Consider the following 8,615-nt stretch of genomic DNA (forward strand, 5'->3'; position numbering starts at 1 on the left):
CCCTCCTCTTCAAGGAGCTCCACATGTCTCCTTTTCTGAGTTCATACCTCTTTTTTCAACCATGTCAGAGTAGTTCCCATGGGAGACATGTATTGGGCAGAAAATGTAGGTTCAAAATCTATCCCTTTACCTTTATCTCTTCACTCTAGAGTTTTCTTTTGTTGAGGGAGGACTATGGATTGAAATTCTATTTCTACTTGGGCTGAAGACCTAGTCTTTGTTCTAGGAAGAACTTGTTCTCTTTCTTCGACAATTTGTCCTTCTTATTCTTCATCTCTATGTAACTAGACATATTCCCCTTCCTCTACAGTCTAGATTTTGGGCTATGCTATTGGAGGAGGTAGAGAAACTACTTCTTTCTCTAATTGAGGAGGTATGAACAAAAGGTCTTCTAATGATAGGGGAGGTATACCAAGGGAATCTTTAGGTAAAGGAGGTAGTTGTTCCCAATCTTCTCCTAATGACTCATTCCAAGGTGTATCCCCTATCCTTTACCCTACCATATTCATACCTACTAGCATGAAGTTAAAGTCTAAAATGTTGAAGAAATTAGTTCATTTTCTTCCCATCTTTGTTATCCATCTTTGTTATTCTTCTTCCAATGCTTCTATATGGATGGGCTCGCGTGGAATAGAAGAAAATTTGAGGGTAAAACTCTTCCTCCTTTCTTCTTTTGCAACTCTTCCTAAGTTTTTTATTTTATTGAGTGGGACATATTCAATCTTCTCCCCTTCATCTTCTTTAACCTTAAGTATGGTTTCTAGAACCTGAGGTAATGAAGTTATTTTCTTCTTTAACTTTCTTCTTTTCTTTCCTACCATCATAGTCTCAGTGCGATCTCTCTAGGTACTGATTTGGTAGTCTTTGTTGGAGCTACAAGGATTTCTTGTGTTAGAGCTTCTTCTAAGCCTCTTTTTTCTCTACTAGTTCTCACCAAATTTGTTCTTATTGGTTTCTCTCTTGAGTGACCCTCTTTCTCTTCTTTCTCTTCATCCTCTTAGTTTGGAAGTACTCCACATACTGCTTGTGGTGATGCACTTTATTTAGCCTTACTGGTGACATTGTAGGGAATGTAGGAATCATAACTATTGTTCCTTTACCCTTCTTTGGTTAGAAGGTGGCTTGTAGAGTTGGAGCTTGGGGAACTGGATCAAAGTGAAAGGGCTTCCTAACCCACTCCTTCATTAATTCTATTATGTGTCAAGCCCAATGATGAATATCATTGGTCTCCTCTCAGCTGATTCTTGCATTCATGATAGGCCCCTCATAGATCTTGTCCCTATTGTGTAATGGATCCATCATATTGCGAGTGTCCTTGTTCCATGCTTTAAGAGATACTTCTAGGTCAAGCACCTCTTTGCAAGATGTAGACTCTTTCTACAATAGCCCCTAATTTGGAGATCATAGTCATCTATGTAGTTCATCCAGAGATCTTTAACTACCATCTTGGGTACAATCATTTTTTTCTACAAGATTTTGTACCATCCCAATACTGTCAAAATATGGGTGAGGTGATATATAATCCTCCAAAGGGTATTGATCCCATTCCAAGTCAAAAGTATCTATATCTTGCTTTTGCTTGACCTCAAAAGCCCCAAATTATGATTGACTCTACCCAAGTCTTCTTATTTTGTTTTCATACTATATCATGCGTGGAAGCCAACTGTCTTGTTATCTATAATAGAAATAATCTATCTGATGGATATTGAGGGAGTTGCTTCAGGCACAAAAGGGTACTAGCTACCCAAATATAGGAAAATGTTTTAAACTAGATGAAATAAGCTTGAATTTATGATATCTGAGTTGTTGCCTCTATTGACATTCTTTTTGCATAATCTCCTTGTCTAAACTAAATGATAGCAAAGATGAATCCATCATTGAAAACTTTATATTCAAGGATTTTGAAAGGAAGCTTCTTCTTCACAAGTTGAAGATAAACTATGTATGGCCAGGCATTTGCATCTTGGATACTTTATTTCCTAACCATGTCAGGGTAATTTGTTGCTCTCATGGCCAAAAGGTACATGACATAGAAGGTCATGTAGAAGCATGGGTCTTTCTTCATGAAAATGAGTTGCTCATCCAAATTGTCACTAAGGATCGTAGCCACATCAATTGGCATCTTTCCTATCTTGATGGTACCTATGAAATTTACCATCTAGGTTTCCAGGTGACCTACTATAGGGAGGCCCATGACACTACTAAAATGGACTATAGATTAGCCAATATTGTTTATCACATATGCTTGGGTCATATTGACCTTCCTACCTCATTGGTTTAATAGTGTCCTATCAATGAGGTACTTACCTTATACCAACTCCTTTGCTTCTCACTCATTCTCTTTGTGGGATCTATCTTCCATGTCATAAGTGATCTACAAATATTGACCTACCCAGTGTAGATGGAAGACCTTCTTAATATTTTTAGGCCTTATGTCTAGGACAATTTTACCTGTCACACTTTTAACAACTTTCTCTTTTGGCACATAGTGGTGTGCTAAATTCATTATCACTTTTAATGACCGAGTAGATAATGGATGAGAAGCTGTGTTTACTAGCTCACTTCAAATCAATACAAAAACCATAGCTAACATTTCCTTGGGTTTGTTGCACAATAATAGGAATATATTCCAATCGATGTGTCATAACTTGATATCTTCAATTTTTGAGTGTTTATCCTCAAATATGGACTTCTTTGGCACTCCTTGATATTTGAAGACTACCAGTTTGGGTACAATATTTACAATCATAGAAGATGAAGAAAATGCCATTTATCTACACAAAAAAGAAAATTCAATATTTATTAATTATGAAAACCTAAGATGACCTTAAAAACATGACTTGAATGGTAGAAAATTGATCAGAACAAAGGAAACTAATAAAATAGCCCTACAATTGCCTAAAATGTGCACTTGCACACATTGTGCACATGTGTGCAATGTGCACAATACATTTCTTATAGGGTTTATAAAAAAAAAAGAACTAATATGTGCATGTTGCGCACATGTGCATGTGCACAACATGCGTACTATGATGTGTAGAGGGCACCCTCTCGAACTATAGTTGCCATGGAAGCCTGGGCATGTGATGTATAGAATATAGATGCTATAGGATCAAGGGCGATAGAGAAGTTTCATTTTATTCAATTGTTGGCCAGGGTAACATGACATAAAGGTGACCTAGGGGAATAACTACTATAGTTGTTTTGGGCCCCAACCAACCGTTACAATTATAAATAGTTTACAATTTTTTATAGTTTGCCCAACTCGCATCTATAGCTGAAGCACCTTGGCTATTCTTGTTGGGCATGTTACCACACATTATACAGGGAATCAACCCACCCTATTCTATGGGGCCCCTACTATTCTAAGGAATGACCTAAAAAAGAGAGGAACCTTGGGTTCCCTTCTCTGTTCTTCTCAACCTTATTCTATAAATGGGTAGGAACTATAGATAGAAGGTTGTTGCACTTGATTCCTTATATAATGTGGGGTAACATGGATGAATATAGAGAGAGGGTGAATTGTTATCGCCTCCATAAGGGGCCTTGAGAAATTTACCTCATAACCCCTACCTAACTCGATCATTCATCTGGTAAACCCTTACCTAAATTTCAATGAAGGTAAGGTTCATATGACTGTGCCTACTATTCTATGGGGCTGAACTCAATTCCCCAACCTTTAGAGTAGGACCATTGATCAATTGAAAATTTTGATCATAAAGCAATAGATATAACTATAACTTGTGCCTACTATTCTATAGGGGCCTTTCTTAATTCCCCAACTATTTATAATAGTTTCCTATCTCTTCTACTCTATCTCTAAAATTTCTATGGGGGATACCCTACCCCTACCCCACAATAATATAGAAGGGGCCCACCCCACCCTATCCCACTATCTTAAAGGAAGAGGGGAGTGTTTCTCCCTCCTAAAATTCTATGGGCATTAATCAGAGACCCTTCTTGATATTCTTTAAGAATATTTCCTTTCAACTGCCTTGAAACCGAATGATGGTTGAAAGGTAATTGAAAGGCAGTTGAAATGTCCTATAATTGCTCCTATGTTTACCAATGATGTTCTTACAAATCCAAATGTTTAGAGTGACACATAATAATATAGAAGGGACAAAAAATCCCCCACCTTATAATAGTTTCTTATAGAATGGTATGGGGTGGGCCCCTTTTTAAATTCATTGACTTGCTAAATATCTTTATCGTTTTACTCATTGAACAAAGTGCCCTAGGGAGGGAGAACCTAGTTAGGTTTGGGCCAACATGGGGTCTAGTTCTAGGGTGAGTAATTACCAAATTAATTTTAGTTAGTGCCAAGCATCAGTAAATTTTATGTATGCTGAGTAAACTTTAGTGTTTTTTGAGTGAACTAGTGTTGGCCAAGTGACATAATAGTATAGTTTTCAAGGGCTAGGGGGCTCGGCCCCCCCATGAAATACCCATTTTACCATTATATGATATAATAGTAGGGCCCATAAAAACCATACCATAAAATTTGAGGCTAGGGGACTAGGGGGCATACCTATCTTTACTAAGCCCTCCTTTACCTAGAGCTTACTATTCTGAGGCCATAGAGATTATAGGCCTTACATTACCTAGAATATTAGGGCATTCAAGTAAGGGCCTATAATAGTTCTTATGTACGCTCACCCTCATTTTATGCCCTAATATTTGATCCTTACTATCTATAGGTCTTAGAGTAGTAGGGCACTAGGGGTAAAGGAAAAGGTAAGAAAGGTAAGAACTAGCTTTTCTATATACGATGCTACTTAGATTGGCCCCTACTTATCTATAGGTGAGTGGATCTGGATCAACATACTCTTAAACATGTGCTTAACCCACTGAAACAACTAGTGTAACTATACCTTTCGTTGCTTATGCTCCTAGGTATGCTTATAGCTATGCCTTTGTAGGCCTCTACTATTCTAAAGGATATTTTTAGGGGGCAATAATCTACCTATAAAATTCTAGGGTCTCCCATACCATACCTAACCTCAAAATTATAGCCCATAATAATAAGGGCCCACTAGGGGATGTATGGCTTGGCAGGTTTAGTCCTAGTGTTAGCTCATATCCTTTACTAGCCTAGTGAGTAGCACCATGAGGGATGATAATCAACATTCCAATAGCAACATGAGGTTCTTCTGGGTGACAGATTCTTAGCCCACAAATAAGCTCGGTAGGGATTACTGACCAACCCAACCACTATCCAAGGTTGTCTAATTAGCACATAGTTATGAGGATGATAATCTCTTAATCTTATCTAAGTCAGTCTAATTAGTCAAGAGGTAGCTTTTAGAAGATGTTTTCATTAGTATCCTTGAATCAATCTAAAGGCAGGGGCGGTGGCCTATTGCCATTGTAGAGGCCTATCTGCCTCCTAGTTGGATCCAAATAGGTGGTATATAGGCAGTAGCTTTCTTGATCCATAGAATAGCCTTTACCTTTATAATAGTAAGGTAGGGGGCCATAGGTTCCCCATAGAATAGGAGGGCCCTTATTGGCATTAGTGGAATTGTACATTTAATAGCATTAGCAGAGGAACACCCACCCTGTATATACCATAACCAACCAGCATAGTGAGCTTTGTGCTACACTTAACTTATAAAGATGAGTTAGATATAGAGGAGAGGGGCTTCTTTCTGGGGCATATAGTCTTGTTGTCACTAAACTAGATAGATATTGGTGGGTATCTCTCCACTCTACTCTATAGAATATTGACCATCATAAATATAGGGCAGGCTCCCCTAGAATCCTTCCTCCCCTATCATATAATAGTGGGGCCCTATTAATAGTAGGGGCATGAACATGCACCCTACTTCCCAATCGATGAGCCAATCCCACCACCACTCGATTGAGGGCTGATCTTTATAAAAAAAAGAGAGGGAGCATCGACTGAGTTTCCCTTGATCTAGTTGTAATAGCCCATTATCTAGATTACAATGAGCATCACCAACATTTCATAACCATAACCAATCAAGGAAGCAGGGTAGGAAGAGATGATTTGATTGATAAGATTTTGATGAGGGTCAAGTAGGATTCCTCAAATTCAGATTCCTATGTATGATCTCTGCTTAGAGGGAAATTCATTCTGATTGATCAAATTCACAAGGGACAAATTGCTATGGAACATGCAACACTTGGAGTTGATTGATCCATTTCTATTATCATCAACTGGCCCTAATATTCTAAAGGGAAATGAGAGTGCTATGGTGCAACACCAACGAGCAACTCTACCTCCTCTCTTTCCAAGGAATAAAAGAGATCCATTTAGTGGGTTATTCTAGAGGATAGGGCACTTCTGCACACCACTAAATCCAAAGGATAGGGAGGATACCCCTCATAGACTTTCCCGTACATATACTAGGGCAATGATCTCAAATTATATGGGGCAACAACCCCATCAATAATGGTTGTTCAGATATTGCAATGAACCTACTATTCAAGGGCAAGTTTCACAAAAAAACCTACTATTCAAGGGAGAGTTTAGTAGCAAACCTACTAACTATTCAAGGGTGAGTTTAGCAATAGCCCCCTATCAATTCTATGGGCCCAATTGACTGTAAGGGCCCCTACAAATTATGTTTGAATAATGAAAGCTAATAGTATATACTATAGTGACATCTTATCAATTCTATTGGATACATCAATAGACCCATATATTAAAAGGGGAAGTTTTGCAATGGTCCTACTATCTATAGGTACTATAGTAGCCCTACTATCTATAGGCACTACAACGGCCCTACTATCTATAGGGATAGGAAACAATGAATAATTGTTACACTACAACATCTCATTTTTCCAATAAAGCTAAAGATGTGGTGTAGTATTGTGATTGGAATGACAAGTTTTTAGTTCTCATTTAATTGTTGATTGAATGAACAAGGCAACTTGATGATCAGTTCATAAAAAGAAGGGAGGCATTGCACATTGTTTGGCCCTCCCTCCTCCATAGAATTGATAATGTCTTTCTAACCATCCTTCTAACCATCCTTGGTTCTATCCTTCTTCATTTCATCCTTCATTCCCACCCATCATTATTATGTGATTACAGTTATAACTGGGTGACTTGCATGGTAACTCATCATTCCAAAGTAACCAATCATTTGTGTTACCACCTGTACCCCCCTTTTTTCATGCAGAGGGTTGGGGTCCTTTCCTGGCACAATAGTAGAGGGTAGGGGTCCCTTTATTTCTAGCTTGTGGCCCACAACCACAAATTAAGGAAGGAAGGAAGGAAGGAAGGAAGGTTGTGTTCAAAATTTAAATTTAAAATGTTTAGGGTAGACAATATAGGGGGGAGGGCTCCCCTCACTATCACTTTTTTCTTTCATAGCTAGGACCTACGGTGGATGTAGAGGGTGGTGAAGAGGGCTATAATATGTTGGGGGTAGTTCTCTAGGTAGAGTTTTCATTCCCCTACAAGTTGGGATAGGAAACTATCTATCCATTCCCATGGTTACCTTTGCCTGCCCATAGAATTGTAGGGGGAAACACTCTAAATAGAACCTCTTTCCTATACTAAATCCATAACAATTTTAGTGCCTAGGGTAGGTGGCTACACTAGGTTATAATGGCAGTAGAAATTCTTATATTGTCAGGCTGTCCCAAATTGTCGAGTATAGAGGGGAGCCCGAAAGGGGTGGAGGGGTGGTTTTGAGGATGCAAATGATTAGAATTTAAGTTGTGGTTCATATCTAATGCACACAGATAAAAGTTGATATACCCTCTCCCTAAGTAAGGGAGAGGGCATCAGTGGTTTGTGTGCCATCAAGTTTATTCCATCGATCCTATAGGGATTTCAAATCCTCATCATGGGGTTCTACTCTATGCTCAAATTAACCATTGGAACATTGTCTTTTTCTATTGGTGTCGTATCCTTTACTATAGCCTATAGAAATGATGGCTCAGTAATGATAAGGAAGATTCATTTGTGTGAGTTCTTCTTAAAGAAACCAATTATGATGGCTTGCCAAATCTAGTTGTTTAATGGTCTCTACCATTTGTTCCACTAATCCCAATTGGTTAGTTACAATTGTGGTTTGTAGGTCCATAAGGGTTTCTCTAAGATTAGCTTGAAAGCTCATCACTCCCTCTATCCATTCAAGTGTTTTGGCCTCTGGTAGCTCAACCAATAATGATGGCACTAGAGTAGGATTAGTTAGATTAGTCATCTCTATGGAAGTTTCAACCCTTAGTGCTTTGATGATGGTTGGAGGTGTTTCACCACTAGGATGATTAGGATTAGTCAGATTAGCCTGAGTTTTGATTATGTTTGTTTCCCCAACTCCACTAGGAGCCCTCTCTATTGGAGGCATTTTGATGATGTTTGTTCCTCCAAGCATAGGATTTATAGTGTAAGAGCCATAAGAAAGAAAGAAAGGCCTGTTTCTAAATAACTTATAGAGTTGATGAACCCCTAGTTGAGCCCACTATACTCATTAGGTTACATATGCAGGAAGCTATTGCTGAGCAATAATGATAAAATATTTCCCAGAGCTTGGTATAGAAAGGTGGAACATCATTGAGTGATGATCCATGTTGCCTAAAACTTCCTATAGTGGGGTCTGTCCCTCTGGCTCTATGTAGAAAGAAGTTGTCAATTA

This window comes from Cupressus sempervirens, chromosome 7 (assembly GCF_028749045.1).
Source record: "Cupressus sempervirens isolate cs-2001-9-10 chromosome 7, ASM2874904v1, whole genome shotgun sequence".
NCBI lineage: Eukaryota > Viridiplantae > Streptophyta > Pinopsida > Cupressales > Cupressaceae > Cupressus > Cupressus sempervirens.